This window comes from Protopterus annectens, chromosome 1.part1, assembly GCF_019279795.1.
Source record: "Protopterus annectens isolate FY-2018-M chromosome 1.part1, PAN1.0, whole genome shotgun sequence".
Lineage (NCBI taxonomy): Eukaryota > Metazoa > Chordata > Ceratodontiformes > Protopteridae > Protopterus > Protopterus annectens.
In genome coordinates, this window is record NC_056726.1 from 1,877,737,420 (window position 1) to 1,877,750,522 (window position 13,103).

The following is a 13,103-nucleotide window of genomic DNA, read 5'->3' on the forward strand; positions in this document are numbered from 1 at the left end:
AAGATGCACGCACTCAAAACTCTCCTTAGCATGGACAACATCGATATCTGTGCAGTAACAGAAACCTGGTTCAAGGCTCCCAAGAGCACCCCAGCACTACCAGGTTATACCTCATACCATGCTTTTCGGCCCCAAAACTTGGACCGAACCACAAAAGGAGGGGAGTATCAATATTCGTCAAAGATACCCACACCTCCAGGCTGGTGGCACAGCACGAGGCATCAGAGACTATCCATGTGCAACTAACAGTGGGTAAAACTGCCTTCCAGTTTATAGCCTGCTACAGACCACCCTCCCAAACCCAGGAACCCCAATCGGCCTTCCTGAGAACAATGGAAAATATGAAGGTCTCTCCAAACACCATTATATTGGGCGACTTCAACTACCCAAACATAGACTGGGAGCATTACTCTAGCTCCAACACCCTAGCCCAAAGGTTCCTAGAATTTATAAACTCAAATGCTATGGAACAACTTGTTACCACTCCCACAAGAGGAGAAAACATACTGGACCTGATCATCACCAACATGGGGACTCTATGCTCCAGACCAGAAGTGTATCCCTCACTGCTAAGATCAGACCATAAACTAATCTCACTGGATATTCACATCCCGACCCCACCCCCTGCCCAGAAAACCACAGTGAAAAACTTCTCTAAAGCAAATTTCACACTCCTCAAAACCGAGATGGAATCCTTCAAAGTCCCCAGGCCTGTGGAAAATACGGCCCAGACCGCAGAATCCTTTATAAATGCATTCTATGAACACCTTCAGGAATGCATGGATCATGCAATCCCAAATAAAACCAAGACCTAATCCTCCAAAGGCAGACATCCTGTCTGGTGGACCCCAGCCATAAGCAAACTATACAATAGAAGGAGGAAGCTAATACATGATAGAGCAAAATCCCAAAAAGGGAAGGCATCTCTGATCAGTATTAGCAAAAAACTACGGGCACTCATAAAATCGTCTAAAGCCAGCTTAGAGAGAAAAATTGCACAGGACACTAAGGATAATCACAAGGCTTTCTTTAGTTATGTCAGGAACCTGGGTGAGAATTCCCAGATATGCTCAAAATTAGTCCAAAATGACAAAAAATACACCAATACCACAGACATTGCCAACATCCTAGCTGACAGGTTCAGCACAAACTCCCCCCCCCACCAAAATGGAAAATATCTATCCCAGCAGTGTGCTGCCCCCCTGACATCTCAGATGCTCAGGTAAGAGCCGCCCTCTCCAAAGCAAAAAAACACAGTATCAATGGGACCAGACGGTGTCCCGGGCTGCGTCCTACATGAACTCCAAGAAGAGCTAAACCCAAACATAAAACTACTGTTCAATCTCAGCGTTACTACAGGATATGTACCCAAAGAGTGGTGTACAGCAACAGTGGTCCCTCTCCACAAACGTGGTGCCTCAGCAGATCCTGGAAACTATCGCCCCATAAGCCTGACTAGCTTGGTCTGCAAAGCTATGGAAAGGATCATCATGGATCTCATAAAGAAAGATATTGGGGACCTACAGACACTGGATCCTACCCAGTTCGGCTTTGTTAAGGGCAGATCCTGCCTCTTAAACCTGGTCGATTTCTTTGAAACAGTCACCAAGGCCATTGACGTGGGGAAGGTGGTCCACATAGCCTACCTGGACCTCGCAAAAGCCTTTGATACAATACCCCACTCGGGCATTATAGATAAGCTAACCAGCTTAAATATAAACCCCTATGTCACTAGATGGGTTGCAAACTGGCTCAAGGACAGAACCCACATGGTTAGAATTGCTGGAGCCATGTCAGTCTCCAAACCAGTTACAAGTGGTGTCCCACAAGGCTCAGTCCTGGGACCTCTCTTGTTCAGTATATATTTCTCGGAGGTACAGGCCAACACGGAAGGACTGTGGCTGACCAAGTTTGCAGATGACTGCAAACTGGGCGCCATAATCGACTCTCCAGCCGACACAAGCATCCTCCAAAAGGGCCTCATAGAAACAGACAACTGGTGCCAGAGCCATGGCCTCAAGCTAAACGCCAAAAAGTGTATAATAGTCACCCCCTTTGGCAAAAACAAAGTGACCACAAATTACCACATAGGTGGTAATCCATTAAGTACGGAAGAAGTAATTAGGGACCTGGGGACTCAAGTTGATAGCAATCTCTCATTTGACAACCACGTGGCCAAAGTGGTTAGAAAAACATTTTATATAGCCCACCTAATCATGAAGGGATTCACATCTAGATCAGGGGAGGTCATCGTGCCTCTTTACTCATCCCTCATCAGGCCCATAATTGAGTACAATGCCCCTTTTGGGATGTACCTTACCAGACACCTGCAGCAACTGGAAAGACTCCAAACGTACCTCACCAAGAGGATCAAAGGGCTCAAACAGATGCCATATGCTGCACGGTTAAAGAAACTCCAGCTCTACTCAGTGGCATACCGCCTGCTCAGAGGTGATCTGTGCCTGACATGTAAAGCCATGTCCAACCCGGAATTAATGGACATGCTGCACCTCAGAAAATCTAAATCCCATCGAGCTACGTGCTCGAGAGACTTGAACCTCAGCAGTGAAATAAATAGGACATGCTGGAGGGACAGATTCATAACCCAGAGGCTCCCTTCACTCTGGAATAAAATCCCAGTCCAGGTTAGGCAGAGTCCCTCATTGACTCTCTTCAAGAGGAATCTTGATGAGTGGATGGGAGATTGTAGGTTTACCCCGGGTATCACTTCTGTGTCACTGTTAGACAGAGGCACAGTATACTAACCTCGAAAAAGGGCATAGCAAAATTCATTAAAAATGGGTGGTGGAAGCCAAACACACTCTGTCTAGGCTTATAAATGCCCTAGGGCAGATAGCTTAGTATGAACCTATGAATGCCCATCTCATTTCAAGAAGGAAGGAAGGAAACGGAACCCAAGCAGCTTTAAATTCTGTGCATGCGGAAAAGAAGCAACAGCAGCAACAGAAATATGCTAGTGTTAATGTACACTGAGAAGCAGCAGGAATATGTTTTCTTAAAGAAGAATGCTGTCAAAAAAAGCAGTGAGAAGGATATGAAATCTGAAACTCAAATGTATGTCATTATATAGTTACTTCCGTCCTCAGTGATTTGCTAGGATACCACAAATTTTATGAGGAACAAATCAAAAATATGAGGCAAAAATCTGGACAGTTTGGGAACATGTTTCTTACGGCTGTTAACTGTGAGTGTTTTACTCTGTCCTTGCTAAAACCAAAAACCAAGCTTAACGTACTTGTGAAGTTTAAATGTGAATCTTTCATACTGAAGTAAGGGGTCACTTTGACAGTTTTTTGGGGGGGGGATTAGATGGAATTACATCTACTATGTTCATATGTGCTTCATATTCTGTATTAAAGTTAGTTGGGGTGGGTTTGACTTGGAATAGGGACCAACTGGGAAGTCTGATGATGGAATCATATTGTATTGCTTCTTGCATATCAAGCAGTCATCAGGTGTGTGTGTGTGTGTGTGTGTGTGTGTGTGTGTGTGTGTGTGTGTGTGTGTGTGTGTGTGTGTCTGTGTGTGTGTGTGTGTGTGTGTGTGTGTGTGTGTGTGTGTGTGTGTGTGCGTGTGTGTGTGTGTGTAATACATCTATTTAAAAATAAAATTAATGGAAAAGTGTGGCCATAAGTCAATATTTAACACCGTGATTTTCTTCAGGGAGTTAATTGTAAATTAGAAGGTATCCATATTAGAAGAGTAGCCTTAGTTTTCTAGATTTTCATCTGGTAGTCCAGCGCTGTGAGAATGCATTTAAGGCAGAACAGAGGAAGGGGATTGTGGTGGTAATTTAGAGTAATGTGTGTGTTTATTAAATGACTTATTGCCTTTTGGATACAGACTGAATTTGAATTTCCCAAGGTGTCTGGGACTTTTGTTTAGACTCATTATAGTTTGTTATGAAATTTTCCTTTTTCCACACTTTTGCAAATTAGCGTATGCCCGAAACTGGTAAAAATGACCCACCAAATGGGACTAGAAGAGGCTCCTGTATTTGTTAGTAACAGATGGGTAATGAGTCTAGTGACCAAATTTAGCAACATGTTTAAGAATTTTCCATATAGGAATTGGTTTATATCTGTTCCCAAGCATGCTGTGAGGAGCTGTAGAGTACACTCGCAGTCCCGCACTCTTAATTTATGGTAGAGATCATTGCAAAAACATGCTTAGACATAGAAATGTTTATCTAAATTAGAATTTTATGGCTACATGCATAGGGACAACATCTGATGAAAGGGATTTACTGTACATACGTAAAATTTGTGAGGATTTGTATATATTGTAAATGTTAGGTGACTGGTGAGAGTAGCATAATGAAAAAATAAATAAACAAAGAGCTAAATAAATCATTGATATGAAATAACACAGTGGAAACAATAAATCTGCTGCAATGTATATTAGATTATAATTAATGTAAAAGATATAGAAAATATTTCCGCAGGATTCAATAACGCCTACACTAAGTGTATACTGTTGTGAATGAACAGGCAACACAGACATAACTCACACCTTCTTCCTCCTAATTTTAGTTTTCTTACTGATATTCTTGCAGCTTTAAATACTGACAGGGATTCATAAAGGTTACCACAAAATGTAGATTGTATTGACACTTAGTGTAATCTTTCTGAGTGACTAAAAAGTACAAAAAAAATGCAATAAGAATTTTCTTGAATACATATTGTGTACACTTACCCCCAGATTTACTATTCCTCCGTGCAGGACTAGCTCAGTCCTACACAGAGGAGGTCGTTTAGGAACAGGATGGCAGCGCACCATGCCTAGTAATGAGACACACTGCTTTAGCTCCTAGGCTTATACCGAGCATGTAAGAGTGCAGGGGGCGTGTCTGAGAGCAGAGCTATCAGAATATACACCCCCCCGCAATGAGGAACAGCAGAAAGGGGTATGAAATGAGTGGGACCGCTCATAGGTGACTGCATATCCTCACCAACAGTCCCCCTCGTGTACAACAGCAACTGTATACATAAAATGAAGAAGCCCTTTATTTTTTTTTTTTAATTCTGATTAAAGCTAACCATAGGTGCGCGGGTGTGCCCATTGCTTAGCTATGGTTAATGCAGCTTAAATGGCTGAAGAGGATAACAAGGAAGATATATGCAAATGAAGCAGCATAGCAATAGTGTAGTGGGCAGAGCATTTGCCTTACGAGCAGGCATTCCCGGTTTGAGTCCCACTGCAGCAGATTCCATTTTCCATGGCAAAGTACGTTATGAGTAATATTTATGTTGCATAACCCACTAAATAACATATTTTCATGAACTGGAATACTGCAGTAAATGCACATGTGAGTTGTCAGTGTCATATTGAGTAAGACACTAGTAAGCAGGTATAAGCACAAATAAGCAGTAGTAAGCATATTTAAGCACTAGTAAGCAGGCTTATGCCTGTTTGCGTGGTGGTAAGCAATGCCTACACTGGTTAAGCAATTCTAAAGCTAACTCTCTCTAAGCAGAAGTAACGGCAGGTTAGCAGTGCTTACCGTCACCCAAACCTGCTTACAACTGCTCAAAAGTGCCTTAATCACTTTGTATCCAATTGCCCTTGTTCTGCCCATCAACAAAATAAACAGCCATGCAAGTCTTGAACTCAGGACCCTATACAACATAGTCACAGTAGTTATCCACCAAGCCATCATGGAAGTACAAACGAATGAGGTATCAGCAAACAACTCCTCACCATAGTAAAACCAAACTGAACCTGTGAAAGGAATCAGTATACAGTCATATGCTCCATAACCCACTAAATAACATAAATATGTGAACTGGAGTAAAGCAGTAAGCCCAGAAGTGAGGTGTAATTGTAAGAGTGTTGAAGTCCCCAATAAAACACAAGGACCCCATAGAGTGTATGTACACATTAATCATGGATACCAGGCAGATGTATAAGATGTAATGAATAAGAAATCAATGCCAAAAAGGAAATATAATACGAAGTCTAATGTAAGCAATGCTAAGCATTGCACAGGCCAGCATAGGAAGTGTAAACAATGTGTAGACCAGCTAACTAATTGTGCCCAGTGGTATACCCCTTTAAACAATGCCAACCTTAGTTAAGCAGGTTTGCCCATAGCTTAGCCTTTTCAAAACTGGCCAATCATGGAAAAGTGTGGGAAATCAGCCCTACTTAAACTCAAGAGGCAGGAATACATCTCATAACTGGTTGTAGCTTCTCCTTGCAGGCACTATGGCAGTAAGGGGAGAAGGTGTGTGCTTTTGAGCACAGTGCTGGTGCATCCAGGGGTCCAAGGTCATTGTAGGACTCCTTGTCAAAGACCATGATCAGAGACTGCTGCAGGGCCAGCACTAGGGCTCCCAATATAAGGCAGAGGCCTGGGACCATCTCGCCCATGACCTCACCAGTGCCACTGGCATATCCCAAACTGGTGAGCAGGTTAGGCACCACTATGCCGACCTGAAGCAGCATAAGGGGGACCTCTTGCAGGAGTGGCTCCAAGAGTGACAGGGGATGTTCCAGCTGTGTGTAAGTATCATCCCAGAGTGGCTCCAAGAGGCTAGAGTGGCAGGGGATGTTCCAGCCATGTGTAAGCATCACCCCAGTATGTGTGTAATAATTGCCAACTCAGGTATATCATGGATAGGTATGGCTAAATATTCCTCTTTTGTCTCCCACAGCTGCAATGGAGTGGGCCGTGAACCAGGAGGCCCACAGCAGTCACCTGGTGAGGTTGTGACGTGAGGCAGGTCAGTAATACTCATGCATTTACTGTCATAGGAAATAAAAATAAAAGTAGTAGTAGTAAATTAATTCATGTATAAAACCTGTATTGTTCAAGGCAAGTACTGCATACACTAGAGAATATGGCAGGAAGAGTCTCATATTGTTTGTATGTCAATAAAAGTATAATAGCCTGACAAAACAGGTCTAACTGCTGGACAGCATGTGCATATCCTGATCATATGGCAATGTAGATTTGCAATCATGTAATAGTACTATAGTATTAAGCACTGTTACCCACACCGTGCACCATAAATTGAATGTGTAGGAATGCCTGTATATGACAGGTGTAATCCCCAGAGGCCATTTAGTACAACTGAGAGACACATAGACAGTAAACAGGGAAAATATAGACAACAAAAACCAAATAGCACATGCAACTGAGATGTGAACTGTAGTTTTTTAGCACACACAGCCATGGTACGAATCCTGCAAGTAGTAGTAGTCTGCATACAGAATCATACCCCACAACTGTGCAGATATGTCCAGAATGTCTATTAAAATGTCCCATATCTGTTGCCTATCACCCTGTCCCCCTGGGAAATCAGTGGGATGATCCGAGATGTATAGGCAACAAACAGGAAATACAACTGATTGACACACAGCTATGAGAACAAAGCTGGCACACTAGCAACTCCCCAATACCTTATGTGACTAAGAAGCCACATATGTCCCATTTACACCCCAACTTGTCAAGCTGTGGTCAGAGTGTGTACAGTAACAGAGTGAGATGTATGTGCATAATAGTAATGTGGAATCTGGTACTGTGTGTGGGAACATTCAGGTAGTGCTAATAAATATTCCTCAAACAGGTCTGTCAGATACCAACACTGTCCAGAAATACACGAATGATATGCAGTTGCTCTGAATATTGAGGTATTACACATCACTGTCACCCACACTGTCCTACAACATATAACTGTCTAGGAAATCTGTATAACAGTGTTGTAATACAAGGTCAGAATGCAAAAGCACAGGGATTAATAAGACAGAAAGCAGATAGGAGATATACAGCAATATCTGTATAGCAGACACAATTGTGATGGACAGTGTTTAAGTTGTAGCAGACACAGCCATGGTCTGAATTCTGGGAGTGGAATAAGGCTGCATACAGAATCATACCCCACAACTGTACAGATGATTATGGGCCCATATCTGCTGACTGTCCCCCCTGTCCCCCTGGCGAGTCTGTGAGATGATCCCAGATGTTTAGCCAGCAAACAGGGAATACAAGTGATTGTTGAACATCTATGAGAACACACCTGTCACTGTAGCAACCCATGAAACTGTTAGGAGAGTAATATTTCAAGTATGTCCTATCTATACTCCCATGTTGTCATACTGTGACCAGAGTGTGATGTATGTGCATAATACTAATGTGTAATCTGGAACTTTGTGTGGCAACAGTCAGGTAGTGTTAACAAACATTGCTCCCACAGGTACGTCAGATACGAACACTGTGCTGAGAAATACAGACCATTATAACCTGTACAGGTACTGTTCACACTGGTATTGTAGGGAATTGTGAGTGTTGCAGTTTCTCTGAATAATAAAATATCACTGGTCACTGTCACCCACACTGTGCTACATAATATAACTGTGTAGGAAAGCAGGTATATGTATGTGTCAGGTCACGAAAGGTGGAAGAAGAGGGCAATATTCTAGATATGTCCCAGCACACCAGCATGTGGTCAAGCGCATGCAGAGTCTGTACATAAAGAGTTGGATAGCTATGTGCACAACATCAACCTGGAATCTGGGAGTATGTGTAGAAACAGTTAGTTAGTGTTAAACATTCCCTCCACAGGTATACCAGGTAAGAGGTATATATTGCAGGAAAAAACGATTCATGTGTAACGATGACCCAACCATATCACTGTCCAAACTAAGGCTATAGGGTAGTGTAGCAAGACTTGTAAGGTACAGATAACAGCACTGACTATGAAAGTAATGTGGACTACAGGAATATAGTAGTTGTTAATTGACATCTTTCTCTCCCCCCACCATATCTCCAACAATATTCAACATACCCACCCCAACGGGTATGTACTGACACCTATGCTCTGATAATGTCCAGTTATTTGATAAATATTTTAATGGTCCCATTCATGTGCTATATTGAATTATTCCAACATTGGTGGCATGGTGCCATCAATGTACCTGCATGCTGTTCTTATTACCACTGTGGTCCCATATGTGCATGTGTTCTGTTTGCTATGCAACTGTTCCATATCTGGTGTCTGGGTTAATGGGAATATCTATGCATGCTGTTATACCTAACCCTGGAATGTGTTGACTATTACTAACCCACATATGATGATGAAATCTAAACACTATAGCATGGTTGGGAAGGCCGGTCCCAGTGGACTCACCTGTCCCACCGTGGCTGGTGCCCGACCTGGGACCGCCCTGTCCATTGATCCTGCACCACCTTCGGGTGGAACCACCTCAGGGGATGGGGCTCACCCCCCCACTTGGGAGTGGGCGCAGACAGGCACCTGTTACCCATCGCCAGGTCGGGGTCGTGGTGTGTAGAATGATCAACCAGCAGTTTGGTGATCTTCTACGCCAGCTCGAGGGCCACGTGTCATGATTAGAAAGTCAGCCTGGCTCTGCGACTCAGCCCCCAGCACAGCCACCTTCAGGGCTGTGAAGATGCAGTGGTGACTGCCTATGGGTGGGGACCTCAGACCAACTGTTTCCACTAGGGGGCTTGTGGGCTTCTGCTTTCCAAACACCCCTCCCCAGCAAGGTGTTTACCCCCACATGTCATATACTGCCCCTGTATGCATCTTGTTTGTCTTGTCTGTTAACCTACCCATCCTACCTCCCCAAATATACCTACTACCCCTCTCCAACATCCCACTCTCACCTGAATAAAAAGGGCAATGTGTTCCCACAAAAAAAATCTTGCCCTATACATAGCTGCCCTTTTCACACACGTGTCAACTGGACACATGTAATCTGGTCTAATTGGCATCACAACGTATTACTGTTGTCCTCACCCCCTCCCAGGGCTTTGCTCGTTCAAATCAACCTCCAAACTCAGTGTATATGCACAGCTGTTGCTGTAGAAGAAATTGGCAGCTATGGACCTTCCCTACACCCTTCCTGCACATCCCTGGCTATTTTCCCTACTGTCTTTCCCTCTTTGTGCCCCTTTTTTTAACCACTTTCCTATCAATTCCTTTTTCTTTTCTTTTAAAGAAATAGGGGTGGGGGTAAGCGGAAGTAAGCACTTTTAAGCAGCAGTAAGTGGGTTTAAGCCTGTTTGAGTGGGAGTAAGCTAAGCCTACACAGGTTAAGCAATTTAGAAGCTGAGTATGAGAAACTGTAACCGGAAATTAGCAGTGCTTACCTCCGAACAAACATGCGCAAACTCGCTTACAACTGCTTTAAAGTGCCTTAATCACTCTGTATCCAACAACCCGTGTTCTGCCCAGCAACAAAATAAACAGCCTCTGCAAGGCTCAAACCCAGGACCCTGCACTCAATAGCTACAGTGCTGTACCACTGAGCCATGTCAGATATACATAACCCTGATGTTTTCAAAAACATATCCAGCCCAGTCATTCAACAGCACAGAGAATGTATTCCAACATTTAGATGTATGTGTGTGCGTAAATATATTAATATCTCAACAGATACAGCTTATCTATATATGTATATATATAAATATGTATATATATAAATATATATGAACATATATACATGCAAATGCCTACATCTATAGATATATATGTCTACACCTATATGTCTAAATATACACAGCAAGTTACATATATGTAAGCAGATATATATCTATGTAGGTGTATACGGACATAGTTATATACATGTAAGCAGATATATATATCTATATAGGTATATATGGACATACATCTGTAGATCACAATGGGAAAATAACTAAGACATATATGTCCACATGCACTGTTAATGGGGTTGAGAAGCCCCAAACAATCTACGTCTTGTATGAATAAGTATACCCCCACAGCCAAACACGTCCACCCTGCAATACACTACCAAGTGTTGCAGATCCCATAACCATTACCTGACATGATATGGGCATCCCTAGGATACATTTACACAGGCACATATATGCATATATATATATATATATATATATATATATATATATATATATATATATGTATAGCTATATATGTAACTACACATACACATGCAGAGATATGTACAGTAAGTTACATATGTAACACGTGCACACAATATGGAACAGCCACTATTCCTACAATTACCATCTTACCAACTGGTGACTGGATGAGCCAGCCATTCATTGTCTGCAACATATACCTGCAGAGATATCGAAGGATATAACACCACACACAGGTGTGCATAAACAGGAAAGCTTTATTTGTGTATTATTACAGTTGTATATGCCATGTCATATAGCTGTTTCGATATGGACATCCATATAACCTGAGTAATGCTACTGTGAAATGGTAATGCTAATACAGTAGTCTGGAAAGGTTAACAAATGTTGCTGTCCACGCCAAGGCCATCAAGTAGTACAATAGTAAAGACAGACTGGCCCATTGGATACCAAACACTCAATGGTAGGTAATGCAGGTGTATAGTTCAGCAGCATCTATCTACACTCTGTAGACAATCCCTAGGAGGTAAAGACCTCAGTTGACACAATGGGATGTAACTGTTACATAACAGGGCACAACTGACACCATCACAAGCACACTGACAAACAGAACAGTCTGTATGGCAGGTGGCAGTGGGCCTGCATTTAACTAAGGTGGATTGTATGGTAATGTACATCCATATACCTTAAGGCAGCTCACTCATGATGGTCTTCAGGACTTTGGGCTTTCAGGATTCTGTAGTGCTCCCATATACATATGTGTATATATAGATATATGTATATATAGCTATATATGTGTGCACATCCTATGTGTACAGATATGCCTAGTTATGTTGGTATATATGTAGATATCAATAACTATATGTGCATACATATCTATTCTGATATACCTACTACTGTTAAAATACATGTGGATAACCATACGTATATGTGCATATGTATCTCTGTCTGTATGTATGTAGACATATATAGCTCTGTATATGTATATATCTGGGTGCTTATTTGTATATCTGTGTACATATACATATCCATCTATGTATGTCGATATGTATATCTGTATGTCTATATAGATATCTAGATAAGTATATGTACATATATCATTACTATATGTCCTGAACATGGAGTGTAGCCCTACCTCAGCCCCTGTAGACCCAACTTTATAGTGCAAGGGGATGTCAGGTATGTATAGCAGGTATACTTGTAGAGTATTGCTACTGTCATAGGAATTGTCTTCACAGACATGGTGTATGTGGGAGGTCACATCTGCTTATAACATGTGTGCCATTGGCTATTGACAGACATCCTAAGGACATCATAGTACAGTACCACTGCTAGCACGTAATGCTAATGTGGACAACAGCAGACATAATGGCCAATATATGTGGACAGTCTGACACACTCTGGACAGTCCAGAGGTATACACATTACCCTTAGTACAAGACATGTGGACCAATCCTGGCAATGTGGATGTTAACAGCCATGTAGATGGGTGTAGCACGTAACTACTGGTATACATTTGCCCACATAGGTTATGCATTCACACATACCTATCTGTCCTGCCACATAATAACCGCTGGTAAGGGGGTGCCATGGTCACATACCACCCACTAGATATTGACATACATTTGCACAGCATCCCACAGCTCTGTCTGACATACATGACTGTTATGGTGGCCTGGCAGCAGTACATCTGGCAAGTAACTGGACATTACATCTCACTGGTTAAGTGCCCTAAGCTGCTAGGCATGTAATATAGCACTGTGCAGGCTGCAGGCAGACCGGCTCAACACTGGCCTACATTTCCTATGGGGGAATGCACATGTACCTGCACATAGATAGCAGGCTCTACAGGCATGCCACAGCACAGAGTAACATATACCTGTATGTACGTGCATCACCACAACCAATGTAAATGCAGCCACAGCTACATATGACATGCTAGCGTATTATTACAGTATATGGACTATCTGTTCAACACCAACCTCATATGTGCCATGCACACACCTACCCTACATATACTGGGCCACTACACAGTGTGGTCCGCTGCCTGTCTGTGGTATGGGACATGTGCATGTGTGGCACTACAAAAATGTAAGCCAATAGGGTAACATACAGTGGAGCAGCATGTAACATCAGATAGAACAGGACCAAGAACAATGACATCTACCACAGTCTGTACACAGGCCAAGGTACATATTAATATTACACACACTGC